Here is a 23,411-nt window from a genome sequence, read left to right on the forward strand (position 1 = left end):
GGGGTTAACATCCCTGCAGACAATTCTTTTGCTACCAACAAATGTGTAGAAAGAGGTGGCTGGGGTTATGCATGCTGGCCTGCCTCCAAATATTATTTTGCATAGACCCTACCTATGCAAACTGAAACATGCACTGGGAACACTCAGTTTTCTAGGGTACAGGCAATGGGAACACTCAATTTTCTAAGATACCAAATAGAGCTTATTGGAGCCTACACACATACAGATGTATACACTTAGATTCTGTTCAAGCTGTGGACCTGAATGTCTGGCAATCATCTTTGCCAATGTCTCTAAACATGTGCAGAGGGCTTCACGAGCAACCCTTACTTATTTGGAATGGAGAGTCCTTGTCAGAGGCTAGAGTTTCTATGCAGCGCTGAGTTCCAACATCCCTTTTAAAAAAGCTAACTTCTGCAAACAACTTATGTTTGCAAGCTACACAATGTGCAAGTTTTCTCAAAGGGCAATAAAATCTTAACAGACACAAGGGACAAAGCTCTTCAAAGTCTGCTATAATTACACTTTCAGTTTGGTAATTCACCAAAGCATTTGTTTATATCTTGCTAATATTGGAACCAAAGTGTGTTGTTTATTGACATAATGAAAGCTATGTCAAATATAGACCAGCCCATAGGAATTTACTGGAATTCTGGAAACGTTCAATCTAATTCAGCTTTTTCGTTATATATGTATTAAGACATTCTCCCCAGAGTAAAAACGAATGTCTCTGATGTAATACCCTCTTCCAAAAGTTAGAAAGTCTGTCATCTTTCTCAATATACTCACTTCATTAAATAGTTTACAACTTGCGAGGGGATCACAAAGTTTGCGGAACAAAATGACTGTCCTGACAGATTCAGACAATAAAATGACCAGATTGCAGCCTGAACGCTTTCTCAGAGACTGTTGCTGCAGCACATACTAAATACAAATATTGAAACACCTGCATGATGTCCATAATACTTTTAGCAGATGTTAATCCCCTCTGCATGTAACCAGTGGATTTAGATCACATCACTGCACCTTACCCCCTTCAGCCCTGCCTGGAAAATGGCCAGCTGTCTGAATACATTCCAAGCAGAGCAAGGCTTGTTCCTTGCATTTACAGTTTCATTGTCAAGTCTGGAAGCATTTGTACACAAGTTTGCAAGCGTATCTATTTATCCATCAGGCAGACCTCACTGTTTAGCCATTTGTGTGTCACTTCACAGAACACGGCTATTTGTTCCTTTCTTAGGGGTGATTAGTGTGTGCTTATACTACAGTGAGGTGGGGCAGCATCAAATGATGAACTGTTTGTGTGAATGAGACGTTGCAGATCAAATGCCAGAGGCAAATTTTCACAGAACCTGACATATCACCATACTCTTACATGAAAAACTTTGCTCTACCTTAGAAGCAAGTTACTGATTTATGTTCCTGTCATTCATTTGGAGTCCCCAACGAGGTGGTGAGCACTTTTTAAAACACACACATAATTAAGAGCAGGATTCCTCAACCTCAGCCCTCCAGATGTTTTGAGACTACAATTCCCATCATCCCTGACCACTGGTCCTGCTAGCTAGGGAACATGGGAGTTGTAGGCCAAAAACATCTGGAGCCCCGAGGTTGACGAAGCCTGATTAAGAGGATGCAAGTGAGGGGAGTCAAACCTTTCCCCCATTTCCAATTCTACCTCGTTGTACTCTGTTGCTTAAAGCCAATTTCTTCCAGCCCAATAAGAGAAGTGAGCTGGGCTAGACAGAAAATTTCTTGAAGCATCAGATCACAGCAAAGGAGGGAGGGGTGAGAGAGGATTTAGTTCCCCTCACCCTCATAGTCCATTTCATGTTAAAAACAGACCCACCCGCTGATCTAACATGACTAAGGGTGCAGTTATAAAATATGCATTGGATAATGAGATCTTACTAGGACATTTATTTTTGATAACAATTCAATTAAAATAAAGGGTTTTTGTTGTTGTTTTTAAAGACCCCTACACACCTACTTACTTCTTTTCCCTGCTTTGTAGGGGAACAAGGCAGAATCCTAAATAAAACACATATGACTGCCTCAAACCATATAACTAGAGTTTGGTCCTTACTCATATTCATATGCCATGCTAACCCTTCAATACAGAGCACAATGAACATTCTTCAAAGATAGCTGGAGAAGATGAATAGGTAGCTAAAATAAGCCTATGCTTATTCATAGTCATTAAATGTCAACTTTTTGTTTTTGTTTCTTTTTTATTAAAAAAACTGTCTTATATCACTGAAAGATGGTCAGGCTTGAACTTTGGCAGACCTTCAGGAGACGGAAATATCAGAACTGGAGAGCTGTTGCCAAAGATGCTTCTCTCTTTGAGCTTTCGTCTTCCAGGGGAGCAGCTTATTAGGCTTTAGCAGTGAGATCACAGGTCCTTCGCTGGGGCTTTGGGGTTTTGTATGTGCCCTGCACATTTTGAGCAGTGCCAGGAACAAAATCTGTATATCAGCCTTCAGTATTGTAACTGGAGAATATCCTCTAGTAGATCAAAATTTTATTATGATAGAAAGACATATTTGCACATTAGTGACTAACCCTGTTTACTGTGTCCCAGGGAAACACATGCTAAAATAAACAAATCCTATACACACTTACCTGGGAATGAGCCACATTGAAATTAGTGGGACTTACTTCTGAGTAGACATGTATAGGATTGGTTGGTTGGTTGGTTGGTTGGTATTCATTCTCCTAGGCATGTCTTGCCCAAAGTAAGCATTGTTGATTTCACTGGCATTGCTCCAAAGTAAATAGGGTTGCAACAATCCTGCACACCAGGGAAAATGTGGTTCTCCAGATACTGTTGGACTCTCATCAACCACTCACAGAATAATCAATAATTTTATTTTAATTATTTATTAAATTTGTATACCGCCTATATACCTGCAGGTCTCAGGGCAGTTCTGAAGATAATGATCAGGATGATGGAGTTGTACTCTACATCTAGAAGGCCATATGTTCCCTGTCCCTGCTGTATACTTACCTGGCAGAAGGTCCCATGTAATTCAATGGGACTTATTTCTGAGTGGATGTGCATTGCACATCAACCACATTTCCCCCCATTTAACTGTGGGTAGCATCGAAGTCTAGGGAGATGTTGCTCTTTCCTTCTCCCCTCAACATATACACACACTACAATCACTAATGAACACACATGGCAGATAATAGTAAAGCTCTTGCAACAGTATCATCTAAAGAACTATCGTATGACTTTTATAGCCTGGATTTTGCAAGTAACCTCAAAGGATACTGAATGGTCCTCATCTGCCTTTTAGGCTGCATTATTGCAGTCCATGCATGTGATGCCTTCCTTGTGTTAATCTGCAAGTAAGCAATCAATGCCAGACTTTTCATGTAATGGGTTCTCTCCCTAAGCTGTCCTGCTGCCAAAAAAGATAGCAGCAGAGCTTTCAGATTAGTGGGGGAAAGCCCAACATTACATCAAGCAACATTAAAAATAATAAGTAAACAACAGCAGCAGATGGTGCCTGAAAGGTTGTGTACATACCATATATTTAAGTGACACCCAAAAAAAAAATTCTTGGGAACTGTGGTTTGTTAAGGGTGCTGAGAATCATAACTTTGTGATTAATTAACTGCAACTCCCCTGTTTCTTTGGGGGGAAAGGTTCTGTTAAGGAAGAAGGGGAAAGGAAACACTCTCAAGGTGCCATCAAAGGCTCAACCTTGCATATAAAACCACCACTTGTTTCTCTCAGACACTCCCTTTTTATACAACTGCCCCCAAATCCATTCTGTCATAGCTCTCTCTGGTGTGTCCCTCATGTCCCCAGTTTTCAAACTGATTGCCCCCCAAAAGCTAGTGATGGTAATATGATTTCTGTTTTCCCATCAGTCATGCCCCTTTGGGAGAACTGCTGCACCAGAAGTTACTATGCCTACAATTTGTATCCATGCTGGCATGGAGGTAAAGATTTCAGAAGGTATCTGGTCAATAAAAACCCTGAAATTTGATTGGATTAATTAAGTCTCCAGGGGATAATTTGCCTGCAAATTTTATCCACTTATGTACAAAGATGAGAAAGTCATAGCCATTTTTAAGTTCCCTGTTATGGTTCCCTATCTGTACCAGGTATCCATAGTGGCAAGCAGACCAATGGCTGCAACACCATAGATTACTCAGAGTTAGGAACTTGGTCCTACAAAAGCCAGAGGTGAACTGAAGCATTATGAGTCTCTTCCTCTGGTCCACCTTCTCCAAGCTCCACCCCCTTGGCCTAAAGCCTATGAGCTTTAGGCTACTACATTATGCTTTGAACATATGATAAACTATGGATTTAAACTTGTTTCTAATCTGTTTAACTGTCCATGTCTCCCAACCAAAGATCACTGAGCATTATAGTGCTTTAATGGATTTGGGACCTCTAACCAAGATTTTTAGTGCTCTCATCAAACTAAGATCCTTAGGGAAGGGAACCCATGACCATGGCATAGGAAAAGAGGAATGTGGGAACTAGATTTCTCTAGATTTCCTCTCCTCCCAAACCAGCTTGTTTACACACCGCTTCTCATCCCAGAGGTAACTGAAGCATGACTAGCTGGGATATGAGAAGGATTTTCTGTGGCTGCACCTAGATCGGGCACTTTCAGATTGCCATTATTTTGGGGTGGGATTCAATCACATGCCAGCAAATTCAGGTTGATTGGGAGGTTTTGCACAACAAACCTGCTTCCTTAAAAGACTGGACATTTGTGATAAAGAAAGTGACAAGAAAATGCCCTGGAAATTATAGAGTAACACTTGTTTTGATGCAAGCATTTGATCTCCTAAATTAAGGTGTTTCAGTGGAATGGCTCCTTGCTTTTTTAAAGCTGTTTTTATCTGCTGGGCCTTTCTCCGTTTTGTTGTGTTTTCTTATATTTGTCCTTATTTTGTAGCTTTTAAATTGTTGTTAGTGGATCTGAGCAATATGACTACAGTGGAAGGGCAGGGTAAAGATGGTCTTCAGTATATTGGGGGGGGATAGATGTGGGGATTACATAGTGAAGCAAAATTGTCCTTAGACAAAACGTGAGTCATCAGAGTTCAAGGAAAATATTCCACAATGCCGGTACAGTTCAGCTGGTATTTCTCATAATTGCTAATCGTGCTCTTTCTTTTCAAATCCATTTTAACATGCACCAAAACCAGGCATGGTACAACTATTTGCCCATTGGATGGACATGAAAGGTTTGGCTAACAAGCTTTACTGCAAAAGTGTATATGTCAAGTCCTGCTGATGAGAAATTTGACATTTTTTTTTTTTTAAAGCCCCACCACCAGCACAAGTGATCTGGAAGCAAAAGTTCCTTCTCCAATATTCCATCATGCAACCTTCTTTAGCTCTCAGATATGTGGGCCAATCCTTTAAGGGTTTAAGTGTTCTGCATTTTAGCTCCCAGAATGTAATTTATAGAATATTAGTGAATAACAGGGGCAGCTTTCTCTAGCTACTGTAATCTATGGTAGACTTTTGAGTTTCCCACAGGCATCTGGTTGGCGACTGTTAGAGCAGGATGCTGGAATAGGTGGACCATTGGCCTGATCCAACAGACTTTCATTATGTTCTTATGTTCTATTGACTTTCCTGTGATATACATCCTAGCTAAGTCATGTTGTATCTTTCAGTTGCTTGTTTCTAAGATACTTGCATGAAAAAGCAATGCTCCAAGGATTATAATATCCATGCCTGTAGTCTTCAAAGATATTTTCTGCAGCAACATTTGATGAGCCTCCCAAAAAACCAAAACTAAACACTGTTTTGGAATTGGAGGATCTAATAGGACAGGGGTGTGGAACCTGTAACCTCCAGACAACATTTGAACTCTACCTCTCATTAGCCTCAGACAGTATGCCAAATGGTCAGGGATGGTAGGAGTTGTAGTCCAACAACATCTGGAGGGCTACAGGTTCCCCAGTCTGTATTAGGGGTCAGCAAACTTTTTCAGCAGGGGACCGGTCCACTGTCCCTCAGATCTTGTGGGGGACTGGACTATATTTTTTGGGGAGGGGGGAATGGACCAATTCCTATGCACCACAAATAACCCAGAGATGCATTTTAAATAAAAGGACACATTCTACTCATGTAAAAACATGCTGATTTAGCAGGCTGGATTTAGAAGGCGATTGGGCCGCATCTGGCCCCTGGGCCTTGGTTTGCCTACCCATGCCATACAGCATAACTGTCATTGTTTGTCTGCCTTTCTCCTCTCCCTGTGATTTTTATGTGAACTGTAAAATGTGTCCAGACATTGGGTGGAATTCAATGTAGCACTAAGATGATTGTTCCTCCAGTACAATGAGTACTACTTGCCCAAGAGAACAATCTCCCCTTTCCTTCCTCTGCGTGACGTTCTGGATTTCTCTTGACCCTCCAGAGTGATTCAGGGGAGGCACGAATGGAGAGAGGAAGAAATGTCATTGCACTAGCAGGAGTATTTGTGCTCTGCCTTCTGCCAGCAAAAAGGATTGTTTGAATACATCCCAAAGTATCTCATGCAAGCAAGTTCTTCCAATGCCTTTAAAAATGAATCAAAACAAATGGGAAAATGAAATGAATGATATTTCATTTGCTTTTTTTCCTATTCATTATTTCCCCATTCATTTTTAATACAAATAGATGGGGTGCATGCATATTTATTTTTTTAAAAGGACAAAGAGCTTGAATTGTAGAAGTACACAATGCAATACCTTTCACATTGAGCAGATGCAAACACTAAAGCACAAGTCCAGCAGCAGTAGCTTTTACAATGAATGGAAATATTATTTTCAGTATTAACCCATTTCCCTCCAATAATTTTCCTTCTACTCAATGGCAATGCAAATTCTTCTCTTTTTCAGGTAATATGCTTGCACATACAAGAGGGAGTCTTTTGCACAGTGTGAATTATATGGATGTAAAGTTGTAGCAAATATTTCCAATCACCTTTCAAACACACAGAAAAAAATTAGTCATTCTTTGTATGTGTAGCCTGCATAAATACATAAATCAGAGGACAGTATGAAGCATAATGTCAAAGATACTTTTTGACACTTCATCCATTAGGTAAATGCTGCCGATAAACAGTTGTGATTAAGTTATGGTTTGAAATGTGGGTCCCATGAGGTCTGTGGTTCCTGGGGTGTTTTTATACAGCTTCTGTCACTATTGATTTGCAATGCATGCCCAGACACCTGCAGTCATTACCAATGCTACTGTTACTTTATGCACTCTCACTGACTATAACACACAAATGCTACCAATCCATCTATGTCACTGAGAAATGTACCATTTGGTTGTCATCACATACATTGCCCGTGACCTTCCACTTCAAAATCCAACAGGACAAAACTTGGGGGAATAGAAGCATCTTAGCTTTGAATGCACTTGTCTTCTAGAAGGTCTTTAGGTTAGTTATGAATGAATGACCTTCATCATTCATGAAAAAATACGCACTTGAATTGAAATTACACCATTTCAGTGTACACTGAGCAACGAATGAATCTCCATCTACTCTTCTGATTTCAGCTCCATAGCAAATCCCCCATTTGTGGATTCCTCCCACCCCAGACACACAGAAACAGACCTATCTATTGCTGTGCATTCTGGAATGCAGTTTTTGACATGGGATCTCATGGCACAGGGGAAGAAACAAATGCCATGCTTTGCATAATCATTTAGTTTTTCCAGGCTGGCTCTCTGCATCCAGTTTTAGATATATGTTGTAGCAGAAAAAGTACTTTTTTCTCATTACATTACTATAAATGATATATAATTTCTCAGATTCCCTCTGACCCTCCAACAGTTCTTTTAAATTTTTCTTCTTAAAAAAATCCTCTTGAACATCTGTAGAATTTCAGTCATCCCCTGGAAAATACTCAGCAATATGCCACCTGCCCAACTCTACCTCAAGTTCACTGTCCAAAAACATTGTGGATAATTTGGGGGTGCCCTTTTTGCTCAGCCCCAACTTTTATGCATTTCATTGTGACCTACTTCCAAATTCTAGGGCTGTGTGAAATGGCTAAATCCTAATAGCAAATATAATTGCTTTCTAGAACTCAGTGGGACATCTTGTGGATAAGCATGGATAGGAAAAGCTGCAAGGCTAGTCGCACATTTTCTTGAAGTCAGGAACCAATGGAAATTATTTTCAAATCAATATGCTTAGGATCAGAATGTACCAAGCCATCTTGGTGGCAAATTCCATACATTCAATAACATGAAGCTAAGGATCAGATCTCCCCAGGGTCCATTGTAATCGTGTTTAAAACATTTCAAGGATCATCCTGCTATATAAAGAGTTGTCAGAACTGAAAAGAGCATGCATTTAAGAATATTTAAAATGTAGTAAAGATAAAATTGTAAACATGAAACATCTGCACAGAGCATTAAAAAGCCAGTCTGTTTATTGGGCACACTAATTTACCCTTTAAAGGTCACATTCAGTCTTTACTGTGTGAAGTGGCAGGTTTCTCAAAATGTTCTTAATCACGTTGGTAACTGTGTGAGAGCCCGTTTGATTAAAGCTGTACAAACATATCATTGTGTGTTTGAGCTGCAACTATATATTTCCAGTGCAAACATACTGCATTGATTTTAGTGGCTTTTAAGCCTTCAGTGAAGGAGCAAGGCTCCCTGACAAATACATCTCTAGGCTAAACACTACGAATGAAGAATGTGTAGGCAAAACTCCTTCAGAAAAATATTTCAAAGAAGGACCACATGATTCAGTAGATTTACTATTTGCTATTCTTTCGGTTCAGTCTTTTAACACTCCTCCACAGAAATTTTACAATAGTATGCACAGTTTCATGAACAGGAAAGTAAAATGGTCCAAAATAGATCATAAATATACCTCTTAACATTTTCTAGAATTGTGTCATTTGGACGATATCACCTTTTCATTTTTCCTTTGGTGATTTAGAATACTTGGTTTCATTAGCAGTCCAATCTAGAAATGGGTTACACAGCCCTGATTCTTGTGGTTAAGCCATCAATTCTCCAACAGTCTGCTGGCTGCTGGGTTTGACTGCTTGTCTACGAGCATCACCACATGTGTTTTTCATGGGTGCATTCTGCAACATGGCATTGATGCAATAATCATTCATTAGTGGTAGATTTTTCCTGGACTGCCCATGCATCATCCCACTTTGCTGAATAAACTATGAAACTCGCTCCCACGCCAACTTAGATAGCTTTAAAGGAGCATTAGGCAAATTCATGGAGGAGAAAGATGCCAACTACTAGCTATGATGGCTATGCTCCACCTCCACAGTCGCAGGCAGTAATGCTTCTGAATACTGGAAACTGTTGGAGGGCAAAGTGGTATTCTGCTCAAGTCCTGATTGCGGATTTCCCACAGGCATCTGATTGGCTGCTGTGATAACAAGATGCTAGACTAGATGGGCCATTTACCTGATCCAACAGGCTCTTATGTTCTTATTAGCCGTTCTGCAATGCTTTCCCCATGTTATCGGCCGATTGCGATCTGGAGGGACACTCTTGCACTAAAGCACCACAAAAATGGGCCAAAGAAACACAATTCAGAACATTTGAGGTTCAAAAGGGTACAGAATTGCAGCAGAAGTTGTGGGACATGCACTGACTAAGACTGAGGATGTAGTACCTGTATCTAGAAAGGGTGCTCACTTCCAAGCTACAGCGACTCCTTTTTATGCATACCGAACACACACACTCACATGCACGTGAACACAACCTTCACCTAGTAAGCCACAGTCTTAGAACTGACTTCATTACATTAGACAGAGCATATACTTTGATGGGAGCAGCTTTTGCGCAACTCTCAAACTCCAATGGCCTTTGTAGCCCAGTCATTAATGTGCACGATAGAGTAGTCCTCCACTGCTTTATTCTGAAAGAGCATTCCAAAATGGGGAAGGGCACAGCATCTGTTTCACATGCAGAAGGTCCCAGGTTCAATCCCTGGCATCTCCAACTAGGTCTGGCAGAGTCCCCAGTCCAAAAGTCTCTGCCAGTCAGTGTAGATATTATTCAGCTCAATGGACCAGTTGGTTTGACTCAGTACAAGACAGCATCCTGTGTTCCTTTTAGTTTAATTGGCCAACTCCATAGTGAATAGTGTAAGACTTGCAGCCAAAGAGGGAGAGCAGCTTAAAGTCAAACATGTGGTCCTATCATAAAAATAATATAGTGATTGGGAAATGGGTTGAGTAAAAAAAAAAATCCAAAATTTACTTCTAAAGGGTTGGTCCTATGCTGCCCCACCAATCCCCAGGAAAAATTGGCTTAAGCTTTAAAGAGAGTCATATAGATCCACAACACTGTACTGTAATTTACAATGTTTATACTCTCTGCGATGTAAGAAGCAGAACTTAAACAGCAATTTATACTAATTTATATTAATGCCAAGTAGCAGCCAACACTTTGGGCATTAGCCAAATGGCAACATTTACATATTCTTGACACTTTTAAAAATACTTCTTTGTGTTCAACAAAACTTTGAGAAACTTTCAGTTGCTTAGTTCTTAACGCCGTCTGGGCACTTTGAGACTGAAAAGGAAAGTCTTTTTCAGTTTAGCACCATATAAAAATGTGTTGTCTCTCCTTGCTCAATTACTTTCTTTTAGATGGGATGGTGAGAGTTCCAGGCCAAAGGACTGAAAGAAATACACTTCCTTGAACCATAGTTTCTTTTTAAATCCCAGGAAGGATCTTGTGACCTGGCATCTCAAAGGACAGACAACTTAAAATTTGTCTGCCATTAAAATGCAGACAAATCCATAGATTAAACCATAGAGATAGGAGGAAGGGAAAAGAAGCAAAAGCAACATGCAGTCCTTGGTTTCAAGGTTTTATTTGAGAGCCACCACTTGGGTGGCAAGGTCGTGATTCAGGCACGGGAAACTGCTCCATACTTGCTCACCTGTATGGCAATGTTTTCTTGGACCAGCATTGGTGGCCACACTCAAATGGCCACTCTCAACAGGAAACAGGAAGTGCTGGTCAAACTGCATGGAGACTTGGTATTACGGTAACCACCCTGGAAGTAAACATTTAAACTATTTTATTCTCTCCTGTTGGAAAGCCTTCAAATGTATGAAGGTCTAATTTGATATTTGCCTCCATGGAGAAGATACAGAGGCTTGTGGAAGGGCTGGGTGACTACTTAAAACAACCTCAAGGTCAACAATTGATTCTACTGCCCAAAGTATGTGCCTTCTATAGTATGTTTATAACTAGGATATTTTTGCATGTGCCCATAACTCCATCCAATCAAATTTCTCCAACATTTCTCTGATGAAAATAGGGACATCCTATTATTATTGTTATTGTTGTTGTTGTTGTTGTTGTTATTTTATTTTTACTCCGCACATTTGACTGGATTGCCCCAGCCACTCTGGGCAGCTTCCAACAGATATAAAAACATAATAAAACATTAATCATTAAAAACCTTCCCTATACAGGGCTGCCTTCAGATGTCTTCTAAAGGTTGTATAGTTACTTATCTCTTTGGCTCAGGGTCACATAACCATACCCTCCAACATTACTCCGATGAAAAATAGGGATGTCCTTAGGAAAAGTGGGACATTCTGGGGTCAAATCAGAATCCAGGACATCTTCTGTATGCCTGGAACTGTCCCTGGAAAATAGGGACACTTGGAGGGTCTGTCCTAGCCAAAGTGTCAGGTCCATCAGTCACTTCATAAAGCTCTATCTAGATGAACTGCTTTTCGGCGGGGGGAGAGTTACAGGAAGGCTCAGAGCTAGAAGAGACAGTGCCAGAGAGAATTGGCCATTAGAATCTCTTCTGTCCCCTTCACTGCTGTCTCCAAATTTAAGGAGAGGCTTAAAGAACAGGAGCAGCAGTGAGGAACCTCCAGCACCTGGGCTTAATCAGGTCCACAGTTGTGTTCAAACTATCCACACCTGCCCTACAGGAAAAAAGACATGGCTGGAGATAAAGGGGGTTTACAGGTATGACTGATCAGCTGATTGGTAGCACCTGCAAAGCCCTGTGCACAGAATTATGCAAATGCTGACATTCAGCTGACTGAGGGCATCTGCACCTTGTGTGCAGTGTTTTGCAAGTGGAAACCAATAGACCATCTAGTCCAGCATCTTGTTCTCATAGACGTCAACCAGATGCCCATGGAAACCCCCAAACACAAGCAAAGCACAAGAGCCCTCTGCCTTTCTGTGAATTACAGCAACTGCAAATTTGCCTCTCTGCAAATCAATCTGGATGGACAATAAATAAGTCATCTGGAACTGACCAATGAAAAGCTTGATATAAAGAAAAGACGAGACGAGGTTGTAAATATCTGAATGAGAATTCCAAGTCTACTTGAGGGAAAAAGCCACGTTTGATCACCAGATGGCATCGGTGAAAACCACAGCGAGAAAGCCCAGCCGTAGATGAATCTTCTGGTAAAAGCAAACTTAGGAACAATCTGTTTATGAATGATGAACAAATAACTTGGATGCAACAGGTTACTGATGCTTGAAGCCAGCCAAAAGACTTTGACAAAAGGCAAAGGCTGTAACAATAAAGTTTTCCAGACATATAGCAGAGTTATGGGCCCCTGTTTAAAACTATAACTTCCACTATCAATTAGCCCTGTTCATGTGTGCTATCAAAGCTGGGGCATAGACCAAAGTGGAACGAGAATGGCATTTCCATTTTACTAGTGTTATATATTCAATTAAACATTGTTGCAGCTATTTACATAGCTGAATGGCACTGCGTTTACACCACACAATCTCAGGTTATTTCTGTGTAAATATTTCTCTAAACTCCAATGTAAGTTCAAATTAGTCACGAAAGAGCTACTAAAATAAAATAAACCTCAGTTTAAGGTTGGTCACAAATTATGCTTCAGCTTAAGCAGCGGATATACCAAAGTGCAGGGGGAACAACACCCAGTCTTAGATGAAGTTGGACAAAGTTGGTAAAAACCACCTGGCAGCCAATCTAATGTGATAATAAATAGCTCTCCTGTGTGGAACAAACTCTGAAACTTTATGGCAAATGTAATGTACATGAAATTGAGAGTATGGTACAAAGCAAAGTGAGGTAAGACAGTACCGTATTTACAAGATGAAACTGAGGTGCTGTTTTGTAAGGTGAAAAAGCGGACAGCTTGAAGAATGGTTTGATGGTAAGTGAAGGATGTCAACTGGAGACTAAATAAGAAATGAAACAGCTACGGGGGGGGGGGAATCTTGGACATATGATTGCAACGAAAGCAGGAAACCTGATTTTAAGAAATTGTATTAAATTAAAGTAATTTGGTTTGATCTGTAATGATTTGGAAAATCAATAAAAATGTGGGGTTTTTTTAGAGAGAGAGAGAGAGAGCTTGTGCAAAACGTCCATGTGGATTATGCCCATCCTTACAAGAAGAAAGACTACAATTGATCTTTTTACCCCTCAACAGCATCAGCCAAGCTATGAGAACATTTTTTCTTCTTCTTCCTTGGGGAGTTATTCATTGGATAGAGGGAGAGTAGCTTGGCTCTCCTTTGAAGTTAAGCATCTTGCTTGAAATTAAAGTAATAAAATGACAAAATGCTTTACTAAATCTTCTTTATCATACTATTGTCTTCCAAGAGCACAATCTAATTAAAGATCTCTGCGAGCCTCTTTTCATCTGCAGGTTAGTTTAGGGTCCTTCATTTCTTTTGAAACAATGTCTTGTGAGTTCCAAACCTTCAAATGGCACGGTGTTAGCAGTGTTCTCTGGCAAACATTTACATGGTAGGCATGCATCTAGTCATAAAGGGACAAAGAATGACTATAAAGCTGAAGACACGTGTTCGTTATGTTATTCTTGTAGCAAATATTCTGGCCTTTTTTAAAATAAAGCAATTACTCTCTGCAAATCAAAGCAGAATAAATCTTCCCTTGTCAAATACAGAACTCTGGGAAACTGGACTTATCGAAACTAGAATCCGAAACTCTCATCAGATGCTTGAATTCTGCCCAGTACTTGTGCCAAGAATCTGAAAGGAAATGAACATAAACAACCATTCCCCATAAAGTTTTAGGTCATAATCCTAAGCACACTGACATGGAAAACATTGTAGCTAAAAATTAAAGGGGGATTTAGGCTGATGACCAAGCTGTATCTTTTTATACCCAGGCCAATGTAATCGGCAGGGAGGAATTAACAAGGTTGTTAAATAAGCTTTGGTGAGGATGGCTAAATTGTGGCCTTCTAGATGTTGTTGGCCTCCAGCTCCCACCATCCCCAACCAACATGATCAGAGATGGTGGGCGCTTCAGTCCAACAGCATCTAGAGGGCTACAGGCTGCTTGACTTTGGTCTATGGGCTGAGAGCACTTCCCGACAAGTGTTTATAGCTGGATCGGTGTTCCTTGGGTGTGCAATTTTTTTGCAGCATCCAAACAACATTGTTGCATCAAAATGCTGGCTGGTACCCCACCCTTCCTTTTTTTAAAAAAAAAAATTAGTTTTATTAGAGATTTTCTCGTGTTGCAAAACAAACAAATAAATAAATAAGGGAAAGTACATATTGTTGGGATACTGCCGGGGAGACGGGGCATCAGGCAGGCCCCCAGCAGGCTCTGGATGATCACCAGTCTCCCATGGAACAGCAACAGTCAGTCAGCGACACAAGCCTCAGATTCGTTTAGAGACCCGTGCACGCTCTGTCAACAGAGTGTGTAAATCACCTTACAGCAGAAGAGGCGGACAGAGAAAGATGTGCAAGCATAGTTACAGCATTTTATTCAGCATAGCTCAGGAACAAAGGAAAACATGTCTGCTTGCCTTCATGTCCAGCAAAAACAGCAGTATAGCAAAAGCAACATACAATGGAAGTTCCCAGCAGACTGTGCTGCTGGAAGTAAACAGGCATGTGACACACAGTCATGCCTGTACCCTTTTAAGGCGGAACGGAACTATATCCTAACACATATAACATCTCCATTTTTTTAATTTTGGAGTCTTTCACAGTTTGTTTACATTTTGCATGAGAAAACAAGCATTATGTCACTTCCAGACAACCTTATCCTAGTGAACATTCTTCCTGATTTATTTACTTATTTCCTTTTTATCCCACCATTTTTTCTCCAGGGGGTGTACATGGTTTCCTCCCAACTCATTTAATCCCCACAACAACCTTGTGAGGTGAGTTAGGCTGAGAGGAATAGTGACTGGCCCAAGGTCACCCAGTGAGCTTCATGTCCAAGTGGAGATTTGAATCCTGCTCTTTCCCAGGTCTTAGTCCGACATGCTAACATTTACACCACCACAGACTGTTCCCACCCTCCCTTTTGATCTAGATGTACCCTTTCTGGAGAAAACACAGTAAGTAAAAAGAACATGTTGCCAATAGCCCATCAGTAAGACCTCAATGGCATTCATGCAAATTATGTCCCGACCTGAAAGCAGCCTAGGACAGTGCTGTAATCTAAATATTAGAGAACGTCTCAGTGAAGAAACTATGACCGCCTTGCTTCTGCTCTGAGTGTCCTAAAAAGTCTTGCAACTCATAGCACAGAGGTTGACTGCAAGCAGCACCCATTTTTACATAGGAATGCAGATAGAAAACATTTATGAAGCAGCCAGCAGCAGGAGCAGACAAAGCTCTGCCGTGCAGAAAATAAGAATAAAGTAAGTGAGAGCTAGCCTGTCTCTGGGTGTATCAATGCATTTGTGTATGCTTACCATTCTTTGTCAGTGCTTGGTAGATGGGCCAATGTAGCTGTGGCACTAGGTGAATCTATCCTAGAATTCAGCATACATCCCCAAATGTGTGTGTGTGTTGTAAAGTGGCAGCACCAGCTCACTTTCTAGGCCAGCACGCACAGTGGAAGAGAGTCACTCTATTTTTGACTGTGTGTACAAAACCAGGCTTCCAGTGATTCCATCCCCCCCCCCCAAAAAAAAAGTTCCTATGGGATTTGGCTCTTCCATGTAATTTATTTAAGATAGAGATTCTCATCACTGAAACAAAGGAACCCTGTAAAATGCTGATTGGTCATGTGGGGAGGACCAGGTGGCGGTAAGGGAGTCTTGAAATTAATAAATGAGTTCTTTGGCCTCCGAGGTTTTCCTTTTTAGCTGTTGTTTCCTGTATCATTATTCTGTTCTTTGATCTTATTCAAAACATTCCAATCTATGTCATCTCTCTCGTGCCTTTTTGATAAATGTAGCCCAGTATGTATACTTACATATTTAGGAACACAGATCGCTATCGACGCTGCGCAAGCGAAATTTATTATTCACGTGAAAAACCACAAAGATACTGTTTAAAGTGTTTATTAAAAGATGCTTTCTATACCACAACATCTAGAGGAAAAACAGCTGCGGGTTGTGCTGTCACTGGAATGAAAATCTGAAAGCAGCATAACAGGTCACTTTCCTTCAGACAGAAGAAAGTACTGGAATCTTACTAAGTTACCAAGAAATGTCTTCGTAACCTCTTCCCAGCCAGTTTCTCTGGCCAAACTGAGCTCACTTTACACTTTAACTGTGCCTTTTTCCCATGCCCCCAAGAAAATGGATGCAGTACCATTTTACTTAACAGAATAGAAAAGCAGGCCTGCAACAACATTTGCAAGAAACTGCATCCTATAGAATTCTTTAGGACTTTCACTCACAATCGCAAACAGATTATATGTTCTCCAACTATTAGTAGGGCTGAACTGGATATGAAGTAGGAGCTAGGTTTATCATGTACTCATTCAGCAGAAGTCTCTTATACTATTAACCAGACTTATCAATATTATTGTTTCCTGTTGAGTGTGGAAGAGGTATTACCAATTTATGGCTATTTTGAGATATGAAAGTGAAAAGGAATGAGTGGGAGGAAATCAATGATTAACACACCCAGAGAAACAAGAATGAATATTAATGAGAAATGAAGAAAGACTGTTATTAACAGTTTATTGCTAATTTCACTGACACTCAAGAGGAAGCAATAAAATGGGCAAAACAGGCAAGCAGGAAACATTTAATTAAAGGCACAGAAGCCTTGAAAACCTCAAGGACATTTTGTCTTTCTGCATTTGACAGGCTGGCACTCCAACTGCATTTTTAGTTTTTTTGAAAATGTACAAAAGCAGGTATGATAAAAGATTGAAGGACACAAAGATATGACATCATCCTGAGATGATATCAATTATATTACTCATAAACAAAGCCTGTGGTGAAGAAATGAAGGCCAGAGGGAGGACCCTTGCTGTTGAATTGATTCTTATGGATTTATTGTATTGTTCATACTGTCTTGACACAAATTTGGTTTTGACCTGTGGGTTTTTTGTGGGGGGTTTTTGATATATACTTTGTTTTTAATTTTTAAATAAACCAACCTTTATTCTGGTATTTTATGTTAACCAAGTTGTTTGTGGTAGCAGTGGGACATAAGCAAGGAATGAAATTAAATAAAATTATGAGTACAGGAAAGACAGTCCCCTGGCCAAAAGTACTGATCATATAAATTTAAAAGAGAGGACAGAAGAAGGGGGAAGGAAGGAAGGAAAGAGACATCTACTAACCATGAATGAATGAATAAATGGAATGAGAAAGCACATACCTAGGCTTTGTTTCAATTGCTCTGATGCAATTGCATTTTCAATTTTGTGAAACCTAAACTCAAATTTCAAAACGCAAGGCCATCTTCAAGCAATTTGGAAATCAAATTTATTTTGCCCAGATAAGGCTTGAAACATTTCTCTCTCTCTCTTTGTGCATTTCCCATATTCAAATGGAAATGTTGCTATGATTACATTTTTCTTGTTTTCTTTATTTTTTAAAAAAAACCCACCCCTGTCATCTGTCTGACATCCAGGCATCAATTAATTGACATATTTGTCTCTTTCCCCCTTTGCCTTCCTTACTGACTGTTCCTTTGGCTTAACCCTTCATCAATGACCAAGTTAAACGCTAGATTGAATTACACCCTTTCCATTTGAACTAGCTTTCTAGTAGTTCACTGAAGGGTTTATAGTTATCGTGAGTGACCAAAGTGCTTGGATGTGTGTACTCAGGTCAGCGTGTAGAACGGTACATGTGTGGTGGGGGTTAGATCTTTCTAAAATAAAACAGCTGCATAAGAAATGGTCAAGGAACTGAAGGCAATATGATAGCTGCTATTAAACCCCACTTTGAAATGCTTCCTTTAGCTTTGATGATGTTTTCATCTCAAAAGTTGCAATTGATTCCCCTCACCACCACTGACCTTAATTCAACCTCACAAAGCACAGCTTAACTTATAGCCTGATCATATTTTTATCCTTCTGCGTAGGGGATAAAGGTTTTTCTTCGTGTGCCTATTGAAATGTAGAGTTCTATTATACCTAGGGATGAAGGGGGAAAACAGAATGGTTCTAAGTTTGTGGAACCCTGAGTGCTGTTTGAAAAGGTGTTCTATATTCATATTTACTATTCTCTCGTCATTCCACCCACAAGCTTGAGATATAGGGCTCCCTCATTTAGAGGGTATAATATGCGAACTGCTCAATAATTATAGGTACAACTCTAATTATTGGGCAGTTCAGATATTATACCCTCTAAATGAGGGAGCCCTATATCTCAAGCTTGTGGGTTGAGTAACTAACTAGTAATTCAAATTGGCCATGTACCAAAACTGATCAACAACAAGTACCTGCCTAGTCAAGCAGCAGTGAGCCTGTGGCCTTTCAAATGTTGTAGGATTTCAACTCCCATCAGCCCCAAAAATCCTAGCCAGTGATCAGGGGGATAATGGGAGATGCAACATTTGGAAGGACACAGGTTCCTGGTCCCAGAATGCATCGTGATGAATTTATGGAATATATCCTTTTGCCAGGATGGGAACTAAAATGTGCCAAAGGAGGCTTGAAGCAGTAGTTGGAATTTAGCTGGAAAGAGATAAAAATCAGTGCAAAGGTTTTGGAGTTCACTGACAGAAGCTTTATGATGCTGCCCTTGCTTTGAGATTAATATTGTTGTGAATCTGTGACATTACCTTGTGACATGACCCCGCTGGAGGAAAGAGAGCTTTTAGTCACCTTTGGCAACCTTCCACCGAGGGAACAACAAGAAATAATTGATAGATTAGAAGTACTTAATCATCAGCTCATATATGTCCAGAAGAACGGAAAAGTCCTGCCCACTTCTCAGGATAACCATGCCAGCTTTTCGGAGTCGTGTTCTAAGGAAGCAGGAAGACTTCCACACCTCAGTCCAGCTCCTAAACCCATGCCTCCCCCACCTGTGGGCAAAGCCCATCGACGCTTGGCAGACCCAGGTGTTGCCTCACAAGTTGGCCTTTCATCTCAACTCCTGATAAATTTTGACTCGCCCTCCAAGAGTCCCCCGCTGAAGAGTGTAATTCAGAGTCCCCTCCACCAAAACAATTCCTTACCATCTAATCCATCAATTGGAGTCCTCATATTCTCCTGAGCGGCACAGACACGACATACAAACGGTATCTGTACGTCCAGCACTCCCAGTACCTTCGCTAGCATCAGGTCAGGGGAGCGTTCCACCTACATCAAAAAATGATCCGGATTTGACTGAAGACCCGGCCGGACATATAAATCAAATGGTTTCCTTGGCAACCTTCAGACCTCGCGGTGGGGCAGTCTCTGCAAATCCTGTGGAGCCTCCTACTGAAGTGGCCACCCTTGGGTTAGCCAGCGGGAGACCCGCTCTGTTGTCCCAGTCTGAACACCCCACTACCAACTCCAAGATTAGGTACCTCCAACAGGTGCCTGCCATGCAAAGTAAAATAACTGACTTTTTTGTGGGGTCTGCCCTGCCTCCAAAGGACCCACTTCTCTCCCCGAAATGACAGCGAATTGAACACAACAGGAACTCCCCCCTATCAGTCCTCAGCTGGAACATTGCGGGCTGGAGGGGAAAAAAACATGAGCCAGAATTCTTGGAGTATATCAATCGGTTTCATATCATCTTGTTCCAAGAATCGTGGGAAGTAGAAAAAATTGTGCTAAATGGCTTTGAGCTTTTAGAACTCCCTGCCTGCCCCTCCCTGAAAGGAGGCCGCCCTAAAGGGGGCCTAATAATAGGCATCTCCCTCAACCTACATTCCAAATTTACTCTAGTACAGGCCTTGCCTCCCTACGCCCTCACCGGGCTGATTGCGGGGGAAAAGATCTCGCTCCTAGTTACAAATGTTTACTTGCCACCTGGGGGTTCTTCCCTTGAACTGGGCTCTAAATGGGGCTCGCTAGAAGAGCATCTGCTCTCATGCTATGTTAAGTTTCCTAACACCCCGGCCATAATTGGTGGCAATTTTAATGCCCGTACGGCAGCAAATTGGGACTCGTTGACCAAAGCCAAATGGTGGGTTACCCCAAACCTTGATAATTATGACCTGGAACACATCATGAAGAGAACTTCTAAGGACCACAGAGCAAATGAGGCTGGAGTACTCCTCTATCAAATGGCCATCCGTTTGAATTTGGTCCCCTTAAATGGCACATGCCTCCCCGATATTCCAGGGGATTTCACTCACCTGAGCGTTAAATCAAACAGCGTCCTCGATTACCTGTTGGTCTCTAGGGATCTATTTAAGTGTATTTCCACTTTTAAGATCGAGAATGTACAATTTAGTGATCACCTTCCCCTTGTTGCTAAGCTTTCCCTGAACTGGCAGCCGGAGGCTCATAGACATGCGACTCAGATGGTAACCAACGAATCTTTCCAAGTAAGAGGAATCAAATGGTCGGAGACACAGGCTCAAAGGTACCTGGAATTCTTTCAAAAAGAAATCCTCGGGCCCTATCCCAACATAGGCTCTGCCTCAGACGAGCATAGCATAGTATTGAAGCGCTTCTACCATCATATGACTGATCTTACGTCCTTCTTCAGGTTACCACCCAAAAATTTAAATCGAAACGAGTATACTCACGGTGCTCCCTGGTATAATTCTCAGTGCAAACAAGCAAGACAGCGCCTCCGTGCTATATATAATGCATACAAGACCTCTGATGCATCTACTCTGCCAGCTAGCTATGCACAAGCCAAGCAAGTTTACAAACGCACGCAGATAATTGCCAAGCGTGAGTGGCAACATAATCGTTGGCAGGCTCTGATTACTGCTTCAAAACCACACAGATCCAGGGAATTCTGGTCTTTGATTAACAGAAGGGGGAGGAATTCCCCAAGGGCAGTCATCTCTGCACCGACATGGGAACAGTTCCTGAAGAAATGCTTCTCACAGGCAGATGCTCCCTCCGATCATCTGATGCACCTGTTTACCCACCTACCTATTTGGCCTCCCACCGATCCTGACGAAATAGCCAAGTTAATAGCTCAGCTGAAACCGGGCAAAGCCCCTGGGCCCGACCTGATCCCTGCTGAAGCCATCAAACTACAACCACAATGGTGGGCCGGCATCTTGGCCAAAACCTTCGATGCAATCAACGCTTCCGGTCTCATCCCCAAAACATGGAAGGAGGCCATTATTGTACCAATTCATAAAAAAGGTTCTCCAACGGAGCCGGAAAACTACCGTAACATCAGCCTCCTTTCGATCATAGGGAAAATTTATGCCAGCTTTTTGATGACTAAATTATTGCGATGGGTAGATGAGACTAACCAGATTGGCCACAAACAAGCAGGGTTCAGAACTAAACGCTCTACAACCGATCATGCGATAGTTCTTTATCATCTGGCACGGAAGTACTCCTCCCCCCCCCCCGGGGCTACCTCTGTGCTGCCTTCTTAGATCTAAAGGCAGCCTTTGACAGCGTTCCTAGAAATATTCTTTGGGAGAAACTTGCGAAACAGGGCATTGATAGAAGACTCTTATGGCTCATAAGCCAGCTCCACGAAGGTACCCTTGCCAGAGTGAGATTCACTCCAGCGGGCGACCTTACAAATTCGATACCAATAAACAAGGGAGTGCGCCAAGGATGTATATTGGCTCCCTGCCTATTCAACCTATTCATCAGCGACATGCGAGCACCCCTAGTCAACTCATCTCCAAGTACACACGCGCCTAGGCTAGCGGATTACCGCTGCCCACTCCTTTTATATGCGGACGACGCGGTAATTCTATCTTATACACGTGTTGGACTAACCAGAGCTCTGAAGATCTTTGCCACGTATTGTCAACTCAATCAATTAACCATCAACCATGCCAAGTCCAAGATCCTGATCTTCTCCAGAAGCCGGAGATTATACAAATGGAAGCTTGGTGGGGCAAAAATAGAGCAAGTCCTAAAATTTCAATACCTAGGAGTTATTTTTCAATACAATTTGGGGTGGAAAGCTCACATTCAACACCTACTTAATAAGGCCAAAACCTTGTCATATGCACTCCTCCGATTCTTCTTTTCGGACGGAGCTTTGCATGTTCCCTCGGCCCTAAAGGTGTTCAAGGCAAAAGTGGTTGCCGTGCTTGCTTATGCTGCCCCGCTCTGGGCTGTGATGACAGATCTTGCTCCCCTTGAGACTCTGCAAAGCCAATTCCTACGTCGGCTCCTAATGCTCCCCCTGTGCGTAAGCAACGCAGCCATGCGACTAGAATTGAAGGTCGCATCCCTAGAAACTTGCCTGTGGAAGCAAGTCTTCAATTACTGGTTATCATTGTGGCATAGATTACCAAACCATTACCTTGCCCAATGCTTATGGCGAGATGAATTCTCTAGCCTTTGGACTAGTAGAATTCATGCCAAACTCCTGAGTTATGGAATCTCTCCCTCAGATTCCCTAAAACTAGACCAAATCACTGCTCAGAGACTGATCCGCCAAAGACTGGATGACATCGATTTACAGCGAAATTATACGCTGGGGGGAGGTGTTTGTTCGCCCCAGAACATTGGTATCACTTTAACTTACTGCGTTCCATCATACCTCTCCTCCCTTTCGACTGTTGCACATAGACTGGCCTTCACCAAAGCGAGGTTTAACGTTTTTCCCTCCAATGTCCTGAGACATAGGTTCTCAAAGGGCCAAGCCCCCGCCGTGTGCGAATGTGATAAGGTGACGCCGGAGTCGCTCCAGCACATTATGTTCACTTGCCCCTTGTTTAATGTGCTACGGGCAAATTTGTTGGGATCAATCATACAGAAACTAGAGGGTACCCCACCAAAATTCCACCTTGCCCAAATCTTGCAGGACAAGGATACCCACACGACCCTGAAGGTGGCTAGGTTCCTAGTTGCTGTCCTTTCCCAAAAGCGACGCCAAGGAGCTCTACAAGCTAATTAAGGCGTAGTATGCCTTTCCATTTTATAGTATTTTATTGTTATAGTGGTGTTTTAGCGATTGCTTTTTTTTCTCCTTACGGCACAAGCTGTTATTTATGTGTTGTTTTTACCTGTATGGGCCTATGGCCGTAATAAATGATATTCTTCTCTATTCTTCTTGTGACATTACCCTGTGACACATGCTCAGTCTGTCAACAAACTATTGTAAAACTCAGTTGAGACCTTTAAACA

The sequence above is a fragment of the Podarcis filfolensis genome, assembly GCF_964270895.1.
Source record: "Podarcis filfolensis genome assembly, chromosome: 9".
Taxonomy (NCBI): Eukaryota; Metazoa; Chordata; class Lepidosauria; order Squamata; family Lacertidae; genus Podarcis; species Podarcis filfolensis.